At 44.1% G+C, this 18,632-nt stretch overlaps 1 pseudogene; it reads left to right on the top strand.

Annotated features, from left to right (window-relative positions):
- The window catches only part of LOC133628653 (3-hydroxy-3-methylglutaryl-coenzyme A reductase-like), a 32,726-nt pseudogene that overhangs the window by 10,708 nt on the left and 3,386 nt on the right, over positions 1-18,632 (top strand).

The following is an 18,632-nucleotide window of genomic DNA, read 5'->3' on the forward strand; positions in this document are numbered from 1 at the left end:
CAACACCATCTATTAGATTAGCACAAATTTTCCATCTCTTATTGGCTGACTCAGCAGTATCTATAGTATTATAAAGTAATCGAGTAGCAAAAATATCTGAAGAAAAACCTGCATGCAGCTCATCTGAAAAGCATAAGACTATGTCAAATTGTCAGGTAGCATTTTTTGTTTTTAAAAATGAAACCCACACTTATGTATGCCCATTGCTGTAGCTCCTGCAAAAGGCTGGGAGCACAGCCCTCCAGTATGACGCAAGCTGGGCCACATGTGAAGCAGGGTCACCCGCAGCCGGTTCGAAGCCAGCACAGGGGCTGAAGGGCAAGGAGGGGTGGCACGAGGAAGGCTGTTTCTCCCTACAGCTGCAGAACCTCATGCATTGCCAGGCCACGCAACGGCAGCCCGCTCAGGGGCGCTGTGGGATGGCAGATGCAGCGGACAATCTTCCTCGGCCCCACTGGGCCACACCCTCTAAGGTCAAGGAGAAGGCATGAGGACAGACTGACCTTCTCCGCCCACTACTTAGGACAGTGGATAAGGCAGACTGGAATGCAAGGCAGGAGCCGCTCCCTGGGGGCAGCAATGGCTACGATACCTGCCCCCACACCACTGTTATCCATCTGATCTCTGAGGAGCCGCTCGGGCCCCAGAGCTTTAGCCCATCCCCTGTCACAGAGGACCCGTGTTGAAATGGCCAACTGACTGCATCGTGCCTGACCCAAACGCAGCCCCTATGCCTTCCCCTGCCCCACCAGTCCCCATTCACCACCCTGGCACTGCACCGTCACATGTAGACTACACCTTCCTCATTTCCACTGCACTGCGGACTGAGGCTGCCACTCCTCTCTGAACAAGGACATGTGGGGCATGACACGCCAACCGCCACAATCCCCTGATCGCGCAGCCAATGGCAAAGGTATGGCACGCCCAGCCCACATCATGTGACTCACTGTGTCACTGGTACAACCACCCGGTGAATGCCATACCAACTCAAGACTCGATCAGGAGCAAGGAACAAGTCATCTCACCATGAGCTGCCCACCAATAGGCCACTGCTCTTCCCTCTTCTTATTTCCTGTTTGGGCGCCAGGATGTGGCTTATTTGCATATACTGATCGATTGACAGGCTGGCTGTCCCGAGCTGCGTACTTAGCGCTCAGACTCCCTCTTGCTGCTTACTGGAGCCCTGCTCTGCCTCATCTCATCTTGGCAGGTTGGTGCCCTTCTGGGCAAAGCGCTGCTTATAAGCTCTTGCCATCAGGATGCATCTGCATCTCACACTGATGCCAACACATGATGTGTGCCTGTAGCATTGACCATATGCACTTTACTAAGATGTTAAGAAATACTGTAATAATTCACAGCTTTCTTCCTTGTGAAAAGAAGTGATGCAATCGAACAAAACACCATACTTACATTTGTGGCTTTCAGTCAAAAAGGAAATATTTCCTGTGATGTAGTTATGCATGCACAATTATTTTATTATTATTATTTTTTGCTTGTGAAGAATGGGGGACTCAGTCTCTTTGGGCAGGCATTGGCCACTGACTCGGGTGTGACATACTATTCTTGATTGCAATACACCATTCCAGTTTTGTGTGGCCATTTTGTGTTTGCTGGGTCTGAGCAATTCAATACTAAAATGTTTAAATACAAGCAAAATATAATCTGAAAAGATTTTGCTGCATATGATTTACACTCCAGCTTTTCCAAAAACAATTTTTGCGTGAGCCATGTAATTTAGAAATATTTCAAGTAGCTCCACATGGTACTGTGTTTTGTGTCATTCTCAAAAAAAGATAAGATGATGAAAAAAGGTTCCCTCAAAATGATACCAGAATTCAGAGATTTCTCTATTTTTTTCTAACCCTAAATCCCTATCCTCACTTTCTATTTTATACAAGTATGATTTGAGCTGAAATTGCAAGCAAAGAGTTAAGAGTTAATTAAAGAGTTAAGAGTAAAGAGCTCACAGTGTCAGTGAACAGAGTATATTGCTTCTTTTTTTCTGGCAACTTATTGTACATTGAGGCTCCTTCAGCATGCGTCACCTTGTAGCATTAAAGGAATTTGGCAGAAAATACGCCCCCTTGCATTCCAGCTTTTTCTTCAGATATTAGAGGGGCTGGAGGTGGCTGGGCTTAGATTCTGAGTGATGCCCAGTTCAGTACTATAAGTATGGTCATGTTCAGTATATTCAACTACCACGATTATGGATTAACAAATAGCATGATGCATCTTCATTCTAGGTGCATTCTTGAACTAGCACGACCACATGTAAGGAGTTCGATCACATTCAATAACAACTAATACAGCTAGATTAATGAATAATGCAATTTATTGAAGCAACACAAGTGCAGATTCTTTTTGATTGCTGGTGATAAATATGTCTGCAAAAGTACATGCAAATATTAAGAATATTAATAACATTACTGGAGATAAGTACATAAAAATATAAAATGATCCTCTAGAGATTTCTAAGTTTCCTGGGGAAGCACTCAATATAGCCGAGTGTTTGAATCTTACCCAATAGACGTCCCTATGGCAGGGGGGAGAGAGGTTCATCCTGTTGAATGATCCCAGAAGGCAGCGATGAGGTCCTATTTAACATCTTTATCAATGATCTGTGTGAAGGGTTTGAGTGTATCCTCAGTAAATTTGCTGATGACACCAAGCTGGGTGGGTGTGTAGATCTGCTTGAGGACAGAAAGGTTCTTCAGAGGGACCTGGACAGGCAGGATCAATGGGCCAAGGCCAGTTGTATGAGGTTCAACAAGGCCAAGTGCCAAGTGCTGCACTTGGGCCACAATAACCCCATGCAATGCTGCAGGCTTGGGGATGTTTGGCTGGGGAGCTGTCCAGCAGAAAAGGACCTGGGGGTGTTAATTGACAGACGGCTGAATACAAGCCAGCAGTGTGCCCAGGTGGCCAAGAAGACCAGTGTCATCCTGACCTGTATCAGAAATAGTGTGACCAGCAGGAACAAGAAAGTGATTGTCCCCTTGTACTTGACACTAGCGAGGCTGCAGCTCAAATACTGTGTCCACTTCTGGGCCACTCACTACAAGAAGGACGCTGAGGTGCTGGAGCATATCCAGAGATGGGTAAAAAAACTGGTGAAGGATCTGGAGAATAGGTCTTATGAGGGGCGGCTGAGGGAGATGGGGCTGTTTAGCCTGGAGAAGAGGATGCTGAGAGGAGACATGATCACTCTACAATTACCTGAAGGGGGTTGTAGTGAGATGCATGAGCCATGTCCCTTGCATGAGCCCTGGGTGGAAAAGGAAGAGGTTAAAGACTTGTCCATCAGGGGTCGGTGCTGGGACTAGTAATGTTCAGTATATTTATTAATGACCTTGATGAGGGAGACTTGATGAGGGAACAGAGGGCACTGTCAGCAAGTTTGTGATGATAAACTCAGGGACAAGGACTGGCTGATTATCTCTGGCTCCTACTCTTCTCTCCGTGATGTCCCTGGTTCATCTTCATCCTTTGTGTAGCGAGCTGAATTTTTTGTATATTTCTTTTTCTGTACAGGGGCAACTGATACTGGCACAAATTGATACTCTGATTCAACAACAATTATATCAGTTGCCTGGGTTTGAGTAGCTGCAGTTACAGCATCAACATCTGTTGCTGGGGTTATAGCTGTAATGGTGTCAGTTGTCTGGGTCTGAGTAGCTACAACTGTAGCAACAGCAGTGTCAGTTGTCTGGGTTTGAGTGTCTATAGTTGCACCATTAACAGTCTGTGTTTGAGTATCCACAGTTGTAATAGCAACAGTCTGGCTTTGAGCATCCACAGTTATAGCAGCAGCAGTCTGAGTTTGAGTGGACACAGCAACAATATCCACCGTCTGGGTTTGAGTGGCCACAGTGGTAACAGCAAGTGTCTTGCTGTCTGGATGATTGTTCACAGCTGCAACAGCGACATCTACTGATGGAGTTGGAACAGCAACTGGTTCCGGCTGAATTAGGAATGGGTTCATGTGTTCTCCAAATCTTTACAGGTAAAAAGCTCCTTAGACACCTGCCCATGTTCCGTATGCCTCTCCTCACATAGCTGCCCAACCTCAAAATTCTCCAAAAGACAATTTTTACAGTCCTAGCTGAGGTGAAAACGAGGGAAAATTATACAAATATGGTAATTAGAACATTCCAAGTATTATTGTTAGAATCCACTAGAAGCACCTTGAAGGAATGAAGGTAAGTAATATAGTGGGAGGAATTACACCCGTCAATTTTTCCCATGAATTGAGTGCCATTATTAAGTTCTAGTAGAAAATGCGGAAGAGACAACAAAGCCATGTACACATTCTGACCCAACTTAATAACCCATGACACAGTCATATCATAAGCCAAACTCATCCAGTGCAGTAGCATGAGAATTTTCCTACATTTTCCACAGATGATAAACACTATCACAGGACATACATGATGCAGATAAGAGGATATGTAATACCACCATACAAGCATATCAGCCAACATTGTGTCCAGCAATTAGTTAATTAGCATTAGGAGTGTACACAAGGAGTTTGTTTAAACCCACTCTGTTCTATTTCAATCTCGCGGGCCCCATGTTGGGTGCCAATTAATGTTGTGGTTTTGCCCCGTTGGGACAAAAGGGGAGGAAAAAAATTACGACTCCTCCCCCTTCTGGTGAAACACAGAGGGGATCGGGAAGAAAGGAAAAGAGCCCGTGTAAGTTGAAATAAAAACAATTTACTAGGAGAAAGTTGAAAAGAAAACAACTATAACAATAAGGGGATATTACAAAGAAAACTGGTGAGTGACGCAATTGCTCACCACTCGGTACCCAACCTAAGCGCCCGCTCCGGACTGGCAACCGAAAAACCATGACCCCAGAAGAGAGCTCCTTCCGACTAGCTCCCCACCTAGATACTGGGCATATATGGTATCAAATACCTGCTGACCAGCCTGAGTCAGCTGTTCAGGCTGTACCCCTTCCTGGTTCCTCACAGGAATTAACTCTATCCTAGCTCAAACCAGGACAGCAGGGATTTGGGTTTTTTGATTATTAGTGGATATGCAAGACACCTGACTTACTGACAGTAAATGGAATGCACCTATCTCAGAGGGGAAAAGGGATTCTGGGGCAGGAGTTAGCAGGGCTCACTGACAATTTTAAACTAGTTTCAAAAGGAGAAGGGGATATAACTGGGCCTGCTCTGAATAAGCCCAAGGGAAGCATGCCAGGGCTCATAGGATGGTGTGCTAGTGGAGGCAAGGGAGAGGCATCTAATGAGAAATGAAGAGGCAAGGGCTGTTGATGATTTAGAAGTCGGAGAAACACCTGAGAAGCATCTGGTAGGAAATGGCCCCCACACTCACAAAAAGATGTTAGGATCATTAGCTCATCTGAAGTGCATCTATACCAATGCATAGAGTATGAGCAACAAACAGGGGGAGCTTGAAGCCATGATGAAACAAGAAAGCTATGACATAGTGGCTATCACAGAAACGTAACGGGATACCTCCTATGACTGGAGTGCTACAATTGATGGCTACAAGCTTTTCAGGAGAGACAGACAGGGAAGGAGAGGTGGTGGGGTGGCTCTGTATGTTAAGGACTGTTATGAATGTTCAGAATTTAAGTATACTGATGATGGGGTTGAGAGTGTTTGGATTAGGTTAAGGGGCAAGGCCAATAAAGCTGATAATGCTATGGGAGTCTACTATAGACCTCCCAGTCAGAGTAGTGAAGTAGATGAAACATTCTATAAGGAAGAAGACAGAGTGGTGATCAATGGGGCAGGGTCTAGTTGGAGGCCTGTGTCTAGTGGAGTCCCTCAGGGGTCGGTGCTGGGACCGGTACTGTTCAATATATTTATTAATGAACTTGGTGAGGGAACAGAGGGCACTGTCAGCAAGTTTGCTGATGATAAACTGGGGAGAATGACTGACACACCAGAAGGCTTTGCTGCCATTCAACGAGACCTGGATAGGCTGGAGGATTGGGCAGGGAGAAATCTAATGAAATTCAACAAGGGCAGGTGTAGAGTCTTACATCTGGGAAAGAATAACCACTTGTACCAGTACAGGTTGGGAAATGAACTCTTAGACAGTAGTGTAGAGGAAAGGGACCTAGGAGTCTTGGTGGACAGCAGGATGACCATGAGCCAGCAATGTGCCCCAAAAGGCCAATGGCATCCTGGGGTGTATTAGAAAGGCTGTGGTTAGTGAGTCAAGAGAGATTCTCCTCCCCCTCTACTCTGCCCTCGTGAGACCACATCTGGAATATTGTGTCCATTTCTGGACCCCTCAGTTCAAGAAGGACAGGGAGTTGCTGGAAAAAGTTCAGTGCAGAGCCACCAGGATGATTAAGGGAGTGGAGCATCTCCCTTATGATGAAAGGTTGAGGGAGCTGGGTCTATTTAGCTCGGAGAAGAGGAGACCGAGGGCCTACCTCATTAATGTTTACAAATACATAAAGGACAGGTATCAGGAGGATGGAGCCAGGCTCTTCTCAATGTTGTCCAATGATAGGGCAAGGGGCAATGGGTATAAACTGGAACACAAGAGGTTCCAAAGAAACACAAGGAAGAATTTCTTCACTGTGAGGGTGACGGAGCACTGGAGCAGGCTGCCCAGATGGGTTGTTGAGTCTCCTTCTCTGGAGACATTCAGAACCCACCTGGACGAGTTCCTGTGTGACCTACTATAGGTGGTCCTTCTCTGGCAGGGGGGTTGGACTAGATGATCTCTTGAGGTCCCTCCCAACCCTTAAGATTCTGTGATTCTGTGAAATCTTGCAGTCACTTGCTATTGTTCTTGTTGGGGACTTCAACTTCCCAGGTATCTGCTGGAAATACAATACAGCAGAGAGAGAATAAACCAGGAGGTTCCTGGAATGTGTGGAGGATAACTTCCTCACACAGCTGGTAAGTGACCCAACCAAGGAGGATGCCCTACTAGACCTCTTGTTTGTGAACAGAGAAGGTCTTGTGGAGGATGTGGCAGTTGGAGGCCGTCTGGGGAACAGTGACCACAAAATTATTAATTTCTCTATTCATAGAGATGTTAGGAGGCGGGGCAGCAAAACTGACACTTTGGACTTTTGAAGGGCAGACTTTGACCTGTTTAGGAGGTTACTTGATAGAATCCCTTGGGAGTCAGTTTTGAAGGATATGGGAGTCCAGGAAGGCTGGACACTTTTTAAAAAGGAAATCTTAAAGGTCCAGGAACAGGCCATCCCCACATGCCATAAGACGAGCTGGAGGCAAAGAAGACCAGTCTGACTGAATGGGGAGATTTAGCTTAAAATCGGGGAAGAAAAGCGAGTTTATGGCCTCTGGAAGAATGGGCAGACCACTCACAATGAGTACAGGAATGTTATTATGTCGTGTGGGAAGCAGTAAAAGACTGAGCCGTGGCCTGTGACATTGATGAGTTACAGCTGCGACCTTAACTAGTAAAGTAAATAGCCTGAAGAAGAGACAGCTGCCGGACAACGGATCTAGATAAGAGATTTAGTTTTAGCCCTTATCAAGAAGAAATAGGCCTTTGTTCCAGGGAAACAGGCCTGCGCTCCAAGAAGAAGCAGGCTCATGCTCCAGGATGCTGAACAAATCTGAGGTCTGAACAAGTCGCATGAACACAAGGCAATAACCAATTGTAAAAGCTTCGCTTGCTCATGATCAATATGTATGGCTATATAATGAGACTGTTAGGAATAAAGGTCTTTGTTATTCAGTAACAAATGGAGTCAACGCCCCATTGCCACAATGTAGGGAGTTAATTAGAAGGTCAAAAGCCCAGCTAGAAGTCAAACTGGCTTTAGAGGGAAAGGGTAATAAGAAAAGTTTCTATAAATACATTAACAATAAAAGAAAGACCAGGGAGAGCCTCCATCCCCTATTAGATCCAGAAGGAAATTTGGTAATAAAAGAGGAGGATAAGACTGAGGTGCTTAAAGCCTTCTTTGCCTCAGTCTGTAGTAATAGCATCATTTCTACTGGGGAAAGTCAGCCCCTCAAGCCAAGAGACAGGGCAAGGAGCAAAATGTCCCCCCTACAATTCAGGAGGAGATGGTCAGTGACCTGCTGCTCCACATTGATGTGCACAAATCTATGGGGCCAGATGGGGTACATCCTAGAGTGCTGAGGGAACTGGCAGGGGTGCTCACCAAGCCACTGTCCATCATTTCTCAGCAGTCCTGGCTGACTAGGGGAGGTCCCATCTGAGTGAAAGTCAGCCAGCATAACATCCATATATAAGATGGGATGGTAGGATGATCCGGAAAACTACAGACCTGTCAGTTTGACTTCAGTGCCTGGGAAGCTGATGGAGTAGATCATCCTAAACTCTATTATGTGGCACATGCAGGACAACCAGGTGATCAGGCCCAGTAAGCATGGGTTTATAAAAGGCAGGTCCCATTTAACATACCTGAACTCCTTCTATAACAGGGTGACCTGTTTGTTGGATGAAGGAAAGGCTGTGAATGTTGTCTACCTTGACTTCAGTAAGGCATTTGATGCTGTTTCCCACAGCATTCTCTTAGAGAAATTGGCTGTTCTTGGCTTGGATGGGCATACACTTTCCTGGGTGAAAAACTGGTTAGATGGACAGGTCCAACGAGTTGTGGTCAATGGAGTTAAATCCAATTGGTGATCAGTCACGAGTAGTGTCCCCCAGGGCTTGGTATGGGGTCACTCCTATTTAACATCTTTATTAATGATCTGGATAAGGGGATAGAGTGCACCCTTAGTAAGTTTGCAGATGACACCAAGCTGGGTGGAAGTGTTCATCTGCTTGAGGATAGGGAAGCTTTACAGAGAGATCTAGATAGGCTGAATGGCTGGGCCAAGGCCAATGACATGAGTTTCAATAAGACCAAGTGCCAAGTCCTGCATTTGGGCCACAACAACCACCAGCAGTGCTACAGGCCTGGGGAGGAGTGTCTGGAAAGCTGTCAGGCAGAGAGGGACCTGGGAGTGTTGACTGACAGCCAGCTGAACATGAGCCAGCAGTGTGCCCAGGTGGCCAAAAAGGCCAATGGCATCCTGGCCTGGATCAGGAATAGTGTTGTCAGCAGGAGGAGGGAGGTGATCATTACTCTATACTTGGCTTTCATGAGGCCACACCTCAAATACTGTGTCCAGTTTTGGGCCCCTCTCTACAAGAAGGACACTGAGGTGCTGGAGAGGATACAGAGGCGGGCTACCAAGCTAGTAAAGGATTTGGAGCATGTCTCATATGAGGAATGGCTGAGGGATCTGGGGCTGTTAGTCTGGGGAAAAGAAAGCTCAGGGGAGACCTTATTGGTCTCTACAACTACCTGAAAGGAAGTTGTAGCAAGATGAGGGTTGGTCTGTTCTCCCTAGTAACAAACAATAGAACAAGAAGAAATGGCCTCAAGCTGCGCCAGGGGAGGTTCAGGCTGTGGAGGAATGGTTAAGGGAGCATGGACATGGATCCCGGTGTATAATGCTAGGCCCGTTGGGGCAAGGCAGCCTGGGCTCTAGCTATATGGATTTTCTGCACAATCAAGACCAGAGTCAGAGACATGGTTAAAGCAGTTGCTGTCATGTAGACAGCAGGCCGCTTTCTATTCCCTCAAGGTCGGGCTGTTCTTGGCTAAAGGTGGTAAACAACTTCGAGGAAAAACAAGATGGGAAAATATGAGGGAATTTGCTTATCGTAGAAACCGCAAGTAGAATGAACATGAAAATGTAACCTATCAGCTGCTGTTGCTGAGCTAGCTTGAAGCCTGCAGTATATATAAGTTAGAGCCTGCTTTCAATAAAGTGAAGATTTCTGCTATCACTCACATTGAGTAGGACTGGATTTCTTCCCACCCAGCTGAGAGTCGGATCTTAGGCTAAGAGCCGTAAAACTTCGTGACAAATGACGCCCAACGTGGGGCCTCACTAGGTAGTGTCAGGTAAATAGCCTGCCTGCGGGGAGCTGAGACTAGAAAATCCGGAGGCAGGGGTGGTCGTTGGAGATGGAAGCCTAACTGTTCCCAAGCGGAGGTTGCTGTACCCGGGAGAGTGACTACGGAACACGGTGGGACCCGGAGCGTGGTGGGATGCATAGCGCGGTGAGACGCGGAGCCGGCTGGCAATAATGATAAGGAGGTAGCACTCTCACTTTTACGTCGCTTTTTAGAAGAGCGGGGCATGGACTTTAAATTGACCGATTTATCTGTTCTACTTGCATACGGTAATTGCAAAGGCTTTTTTAAGGATCCTGAGAAATATTTTGATGAGGAGGAGTGGAGAGCATATGGGACTTGGTTATAGACAAAGACAAAACTGCTCGGAAACTGATGACTAATTATGTCTCACCTCCCTTTTCTGGTGAGTGGCGACAAATTGGAAACCTTCTCTGGGAAGCCACTATTAGTGGTGATAAGGACAATAGTAAGATCAGTAAAGATCTAGGTCTCCTTTGGAGAGATGTGATAAATACTTTAAAAGAAATGCAAGCAGAAGAGCGTGTGGCCATGCTTGCAGCCCAGGTGTTGACCGTTGCGCCGAGGCTGAAGGAGATAGATAGGAGAACGGACAAGCTCCTGCAGGAAGTATTAAAGAAATTGGAGCGACAAGAGACCATCGAGACACAGCCCGTCTCCGCTGAAAGCCAGCCCGGTGCGCAGCCCGTCGCTGAGTGGGGCTTGCTGCGAGGAAAAAAAAAAAAAAAAAAAAGTTCTCCTCTACACAAGAGTTTTTACAAAGTCAGAGAGGCGAAGGGGCTCCGGAGCAGAGCCCCCGCAGGAGAGATGCTTCCCATTCGACCCCAGCCCGCCGAGTTACCCCTGGGACGACTTGCAGAGGAAGCGGACGGGGAATGCCGAGCGGGCGGAGTCGGGCGGGGCTGCAGCACAGGATGATCAAGAGAGAGTGGGGGAGCGCGACCCCATGTTAGACTGGGCACCATCGGACACGCGAGGGGAGACAAAGAAAAAGAAAATGCAGGAGAGAGTAATACCGACTGCGCCGCCGGCTCCGGGGACGGCACGGAGTGAGCCAGACCCCCCCCCCCCCCCGCCCCTTCAATCCGCAGCCGCCGCCGCGCAGCCGCTTCCCGCGCCCGTTCAGTGTCTCCGGAGTGCCCCCCCACACACACACCGCGCGCCGACACCACCGGCCCCAGCCCTCACGGACCGCTGGGCTCGTCCTTTCCATCCTCAATCCATTGCCTCAAAGAGTGTAAAAACTGTTGGTCACGATGTTATGCATTTTGCTGTAAATGTGATGATGAATAGTGGTTTTCTTACAGTGGAAACTTTCTAAGGTGTTTTAGGTGTCAGGAATGAAACTTGGAAGAACAGAACATTTTGGCATTGAGAAGTCAGTGACACATCAAAGGGTGAAAAAAGTTTATAAAAAGTGGTTTGTGTTTTGGACTCATTGTTGAAGGATTTTTTTTTTTTTTGATCAGGAGTAAAAAAAAAAAAAAAGTAAAAAACTGATTTTGTCATACTGTTGATGCTTCAAATGGTAAATGGTTTTAGGCAATTTCAACAACCCAAGCAAAACATGTGGGTTACACTGGCCAAAGCAATCAATCAGTCTACAATATGTTTATCAATGGCCACTACAGATAATCCTTTTTCTACCTGTTTGGTGGGAGTTCCATCAGATGTGGCACAATGGCCTGTACCAAATGCACTAAAAACAAATCCCTTAGTTAAGGGTAATGGCAAAGTTGACAACTGGGATTTGATCATTTCATGGTTGCCAACAATGACAACAGAGCCACAGGAGTTAGAATTATTGGGATCTATAAAGATGGATGTTTATGTTATGTTTAATTTTACCAGCAATACCAAAACATTTTAGACTGAACGTGGATCCCATCCTGGGCGTGTATGAGAACACGACATCTTGGTGCAATTATACTTCACCAAAAAGATCCAGGTCTAGTCTTGTGCCTATACAGTTACCAAAGGGAATTTTTCTGATTTGTGGGGACCAGGCATGACCTGGAATACCCTAGAGATTACAAAGGGAACCACGCAGTTTGGGACGACTGACGATCTTGGTGCCTAATCACACAATGATTTGGAAACATCGTTGTCCAAAACAATTTGTGCATGCATTTACTAGTAAATGTGATGACCATGTTACCTTTGGTCTCCCTCAGCAATAATAGCAACTAGTATATTTGCTCCAGGTGTAGGAGTATCTGCTTCATTAACTCAGCTACGCAAATTAGGATGCTGGCTTAGCAAACAAAGTAATCAAACCTCAATAACATTAGAAGGCTTGATTAGTGATGTAAGTAGTATTAGACATGCAACTTTGCAAAACAGACCTGCTATAGATTTTTACTTTTAGTTCATAGTCATGGTTGTGAAGATTTTGAAGGCATGTGTTGTTTTAATCTTTCTGATCATAGTGAATCTATTCACAAAGCTTTGACATATTTAAAGGCTCATGCTAAGAATATTATGGTGGGTTATAACCCTTTTGATGATTGGCTTCAATCAGCGTTTAGGAGGTTGTCACCTTGGTTGGCTATGTTAATCAAAGAAGGGTTAAGGTGGGTGTTGATTATTTTCCTTTGCTTATAATGTTTAGAATAATATATAGTTGTATTACGAAGGCAGTGCATAAATTGACTGACTCAGTCTTGATCGTGTGAAAACAAACGGGGGAATTGTGGAGGAATGGTTAAGGGAGCATGGACATGGATCCCGGAGTACAATGCTAGGCCCGTTGGGGCAAGGCAGCCTGGGCTCTAGCTATATGGATTTTCTGCACAATCAAGACCAGAGTCAGAGACATGGTTAAAGCAGTTGCTGTCACGTAGACAGCAGGCCGCTTTCTATTCCCTCAAGGTCGGGCTGTTCTTGGCTAAAGGTGGTAAACAACTTTGAGGAAAAACAAGATGTGAAAAAATGAGGGAGTTTGCTTATCGCAGAAACCGCAAGTAGAATGAACATGAAAATGTAACCTATCAGCTGCTGTTGCTGAGCTAGCTTGAAGCCTGTAGTGTATATAAGTTAGAGCCTGCTTTCAATAAAGTGAAGATTTCTGCTATCACTCACATTGAGTAGGACTGGATTTCTTCCTACCCAGCTGAGAGTCGGATCCTAGGCTAAGAGCCGCAAACTTCGCGACATCAGGCTGGATATTAGGAGGAATTTCTTTACTGAAAGGGTTGTCAGGCATTGGAACAGCCTGCCCAGGGAGGTGGTGGAGTCACCGTCCCTGGAGATGTTTAAGAGACAGTTGGATGTTTCACCTTGGGAAATGGTCTAGTGGAAGATAGGGCTAGGACAAAGACTGGACTTGATGATCTTGAAGGTCTCTTCCAGCTGAAATGATACTATGAATGTAGTCTGTTGTTATGGCACAAATGATGCTCATGCAAAGATATAAAGAAACAAGGAATGCACACACAAAGAAGCACACAGGCAACATAGTACAACCAATAAGGTTGACTCAAAGCCACCCCTTGCTTGCCCTCCTCTTCCTTATGTATGTTGTCTCCACCCATGTGATTACCCAGGGCTCAATTGAGTAACCTGCAGCACCTGTTTCTGATAATTGGAAGTGATTTGCCAGCTGTATCACCTTTATTAAAGAAATTTCTAGCTGATCCAATATTCGTACCCACAGTAGTCACCAAACATATGAAGGAAAATATGTTTATCAGGGGGAGTCAACATGGATTCACCAAGGGGAAACCTGTTTGACCAACCTGATAGCCTTCTATGAGTGCATAACAGGCTGGCTAGATGAGGGGAGAGCAGCGGATGACATCTACCTTAACTTCAGCAAAGCTTTTGTCACTCTCTCCCACAACATCCTCATCAGAAAGCTCAGGCAGTATGGCTTGGATGAGTGGATGGTGCGGTGGATCAAGAACTATCAGAATGACAGAGCCCAGAGAGTGGTAATCAATGGCACAGAATCGAGTTGGAGGCCTGTGGCCAGTGGAGTTCCACAGGGGTCAGTTTTGGGGCCAGTCTTGTTCAACATCTTCGTCAAACGACCTGGATGAGTGGACAGAGTGTACCCTCAGCAAGTTTGCTGATGACACCAAACTGAGAGGACTGAAGGCTGTGCTGCTATTCAGCAGGATCTTGACTGGCTTGAGAGTTGGGCAGAGAGAAACCTCATGAGGTTCAACAAGGACAAGTGCAGAGTCCTGCATCTTGGAAGGAACAACCCCATGCACCAGTACAGGCTGGGGATTGACCTGCTGGAGAGCAGCTCTGCAGAAAGAGACCTGGGAGTGCTGGTTGATAATAAACTGGACATGAACCAGCAATGTGCCCTCGTGGCCAAGAAAGCCAATGGCATCCTGGGATGCATTGAAAAAAGTGTGGCCAGCAGGTCGAGGGAGGTTCTTCTCCCCCTCTACTCTGCCCTGGTGAGGCCTTATCTGGAGTGCTGTGTCCAGTTCTGGGCTCCCCAGCTCAAGAGGGACAGAGAACTTCTGAAGAGAGTCCAGCACAGGGCCACCAAGATGATCAGGGGACTGGAGCATCTTCCTTATGAGGAAAGGCTGTGGGAACTGGGACTGTTTAGTCTAGATAAGAGAAGACTGTGGGGGGGATCTCATTAAAATTTAGAAATATTTAAATGGTGGATGTCAGGAGGTTGGGGCATCTCTTTTTTCTGTGGTATCTAGCAACAGGACAAAGGGTAATGGAAAGAAGCTGGATCACAGAGTTCCATTTAAATATAAGAAAAAACTATATTCCTGTGAGGATGATGGAGAACTGGCACAGACTGCTCAGGGAGAGTATGAAGTCTCCTTCTCTGGAGGTCTTCAAGACCTGCCTGGACATGTTCCTGTGTGACCTCATCTAGTTGGGACACGCTTTGGCAGCGGGATTGGACTAGATGATCTCTAAAGGTCCTTTCCAACCTCTTCCATTCTATGATTTTATGACTGAAGAGAGTGTTTTATGGCATTTTTTTCCTATCTATATTTCATGAGTAAATATCCTTGATGAACTTATCCTTGATGCAATTTTTGTATGGAATATCCACGTTCTGAATTATGTTAAAGAGAAGTGAGAGTTTCTGTTGAATATTATCTCTTTGAATCAAAGGGGTTGATCAAATGCATCAGTAACCTGGGAATTAGTTATGGATACAAGAGAAATGTTGCAGAATACTGTATGTGAGGAGGATTCATGTGTTTCAGATGAAGGAAGAACTGTTTTAAATGTGATTAACTTGAATCACTGAAGAATATTGAACAGAAAGTAGAGAAGACACAGTCAGAGGAAGATAACATTGTAATTCCTGCTGTTGAAGTTGAACATTACCAACAATGGTTTGTTGGTAATTTATATAGTTAAAATAAAGTTAATTTTTTTTTTATAGGAAGAGTGAGTAGAAATAACAGAATTTAGTGAGTGCTTACATAGAGAGATGGTAAAAACAATAAGTTGGCGTCAATATGGTATTATTAAAATTGTGTGACAGGAAGAGACTAAGAGATGTCATTGAAGTGGTGGAGTCATGTTAGTAAGATTTTTTTTAACAAATGAAGGAGATGTGTATTAAAAAAAAGATTGAGAAGGCAGGAGCAGATCATATGGTACTTCAGAAGATTAGAAACGAATGTGATTTACATGGAAAGCTGAAAGGGTAAGATGAGTTTCCTTACTCATCTAATACTTAACTGGTTTTAGTTTGTTTGGGTTTGTGTTTTTTTGGGGGTTGGTTGATTTTAGGTTGACTCTTTTTTTCTGAGAGATGACTTGCAGTAATTTTTCCCTGAACTCATATGTGCTTACATGAAATATTCTTTTGTTGAAGGCTTGCAAAATATAGAAAAGCTATCTTGAAAATATTTTCCAGACTTTTTCAAATGCATGGCTTTTTTGTAGCCTCTCATCCATGGGAAGTCATTGTGGGAACAGTGACTCTCATTATCTGCATGATGTCTATGAAGATGTTCACTGGGGATGATATGTGGCTGGAATTATGAGTGCCCCAAACTTGAATAAGTAAGGATTTAAATTCATGTTATAGTACTTACTGTTAATCTGTAGATGTAGGATTTTCTGTAGAATAAGATTCTGTAGGTTGCGATGTATTAGGAGAAAAGTAGCTATACAGAAACTTTTTTATTGCCTTCTGTTCCCATGCTGGATATTAAAGCTGCATGCAAGCAGTAATGCACCTACAGAAAGTTTTCATTAAGCCTAACTTTCAATGGCATGGTAGCTACTGAGCAAGCATTTGATGTTCATATTGTTTGAAATAATCTATTTAAGATAGACTAGCAGTGATACTTATTTTATTCCAAAGCTTCATTTTTAGTGCAGCTTCACAATGGATTTTTTTTGTTACTGAAATTTAACAAGAAGTTACTATTTAATGTAAAAGATAACAAAATAACTTTGTATTTCAAACAGGATGTTCTGAGCAGTAACATCATCATCCGGACAATCACACGCTGTATAGCAATCCTTTATATATATTTCCAGTTTCAGAACCTAAGGCAGCTTGGGTCAAAATACATTTTAGGTACTGTATCTAATTTATTTTTTTTATTTGCTGCATACATTTTAATTGTTTGAGTTTTCTTTGATATATAAATTGGTAATAAATAGAAGAGTTTTAATACTTATATACAGAACAGGGTTGTTTTAATTCCTTGCTAGACAGCGGAATAAATGGTCTGCATAGATCAAGGTGCAATTCTTTTTTTAAGAGAGATTCTGTAGGATTATATAAACACTGGAAATGCAATTATTGAAATAATTGCTTATTGTGTGAAACACTAAAAATATAGAGCTGTTTAAGCCAGTTTTCAGTTTTGCTGATAACTGAGAAGATTTGTGATTTTTATTTCTCACAGCCTTACTTTGAACACAGTATAAATTTTAGATTCAAATTTTAGATTCAAATATCTGTAAAAAAATCCTTATTAGTTTGTATCTCATCTGCTATTTATGCATTCTTAAGATATGAGAATTGCCATGTGTTTGCTTCAGGACTGATCTAAAGGCATAGTGTTTCTTTCTTCCTTTTGTTTTTTTTTCTTCATTTCTCTCCCAATGTAAATATAAAAGAATTTTCCTTTTTCTTAAGGTATTGCTGGCCTCTTCACCATCCTCTCAAGTTTTGTTTTGAGTACACTTCTTGGATAAAGAATTGACAGGTTTAAAGTAAGTAATAAATTGTTATTCTGAATTTCTTCTTAGAACTTTTTTCCTGTACAATAAACATTGAATTTTACCTTTTCCCATCTTTTTCAACGAAGCCTTACCATTCTTCCTGCTTCTGATTGATCTTTCAAGAGCAAGTACATTAGCCAAATCTGCATTCAGTTCCAATTCACAGATGAGGGATTTTTGATTGATGTTTTGTTTGTTCGTGTTTTTTGTTTGGTTGGTTTTTGCAATGGAGCTTTTGAATATAATATTCAAGGAGGAATAATCCAGGTGGAGAGGCACACAGGTGAATACTGTATTGGTGATATACAAAAAGGATCAGATTGAATCCATATTCTGTATTGTCTTTTATTTAGATCAGTTTCAAGTAAATAATAACACTGTAAAATTAGAGTGCATGATCACGGGAGCCAAGTTAATTGTGTATATGAGTACTCTATAGGTTTAGAACTTTAAATAGCAACATTATAGCTCTATTAAGGATGCTAAGGTTTCTAGACTGAAGTTTTCCACTTTTTGATGAGGGGAAAAAATAATCTTTAGGTCTCAGGAGCAGTATATAAATAGAAATGTAATGTTATAATGCCGATATATAAAAAACCTCATATTTTCTAGACAAAAATTTTTAACAGATCAAACATGGCATATGTGTAGATAGATACATATTTGTGCTCTAATGCAATTAACACAGCACATCACGTAGGATTGACACTATATCTTGTCCATCATACATTAGGATGGTCATTTCCTAATATTCAAGTTCTGAAATAAAAGTATTTTTAGTGAAATTAATTTATACCTGTCATGGTTTAGGCCCATCAAAGGACAAAAGACCACAATTAGACTCAAGTATTGCAGACTTGAGAATTCCTAAAGGGCAGGGAATGGGGGTTTCAGTCAGTCTGTTCTTGATGGTTTCTGCCATTTGCCTCTCCTCAGGGCAGCTGGGGTCCTCCACGGGGTACCTCACACACCCAGCAGCCCTGCACAGGCCTCTCCAATGTCCGTTCATCCCAAAGGCTGCAGCTGCACTCTGCCTCTCGTGTGAGTCTAGCACGGCCTGCGCTATGGCCGCCTCCTCATACAGTCTCTTGCCTGTCTGGGCGCACTCACCTGGAGCTGCTGGTGGCTCTCAGTCCTGCCATTACCCTCCATGTGTTGCAGGGGTACAGCCTGTGTTCTCGTCACAGCTTGCAGAGGGGTCTCTGGTCTGGTGCTCCTTCTTCCTTCCTCCTTCTCTGACTGTGGGGTCCACATGGTCACCTCCACCTTGTACCACTCTTACACCTCCTCCCCAGCACTTCAAATTCCCGTCCTTAAATAGTGATCGCAGAGGTGCCAGATTGGCCCCAGCTGGGCCGGATGCAGGTCTAAACCCAAGAGCTGGGTTAAAGTTCGAGAACTCTTTACTGGGTCTTCACTGCAACCTGCTCCCTCTGTTACTAAGCAAAAGCGACTCCTCGCTAAACCATGACAATACCTACAAAATACTGTACATGGTAACTGAGCGTAATAAT

This window comes from Colius striatus, chromosome W, assembly GCF_028858725.1.
Source record: "Colius striatus isolate bColStr4 chromosome W, bColStr4.1.hap1, whole genome shotgun sequence".
In the NCBI taxonomy this organism is placed as follows: domain Eukaryota; kingdom Metazoa; phylum Chordata; class Aves; order Coliiformes; family Coliidae; genus Colius; species Colius striatus.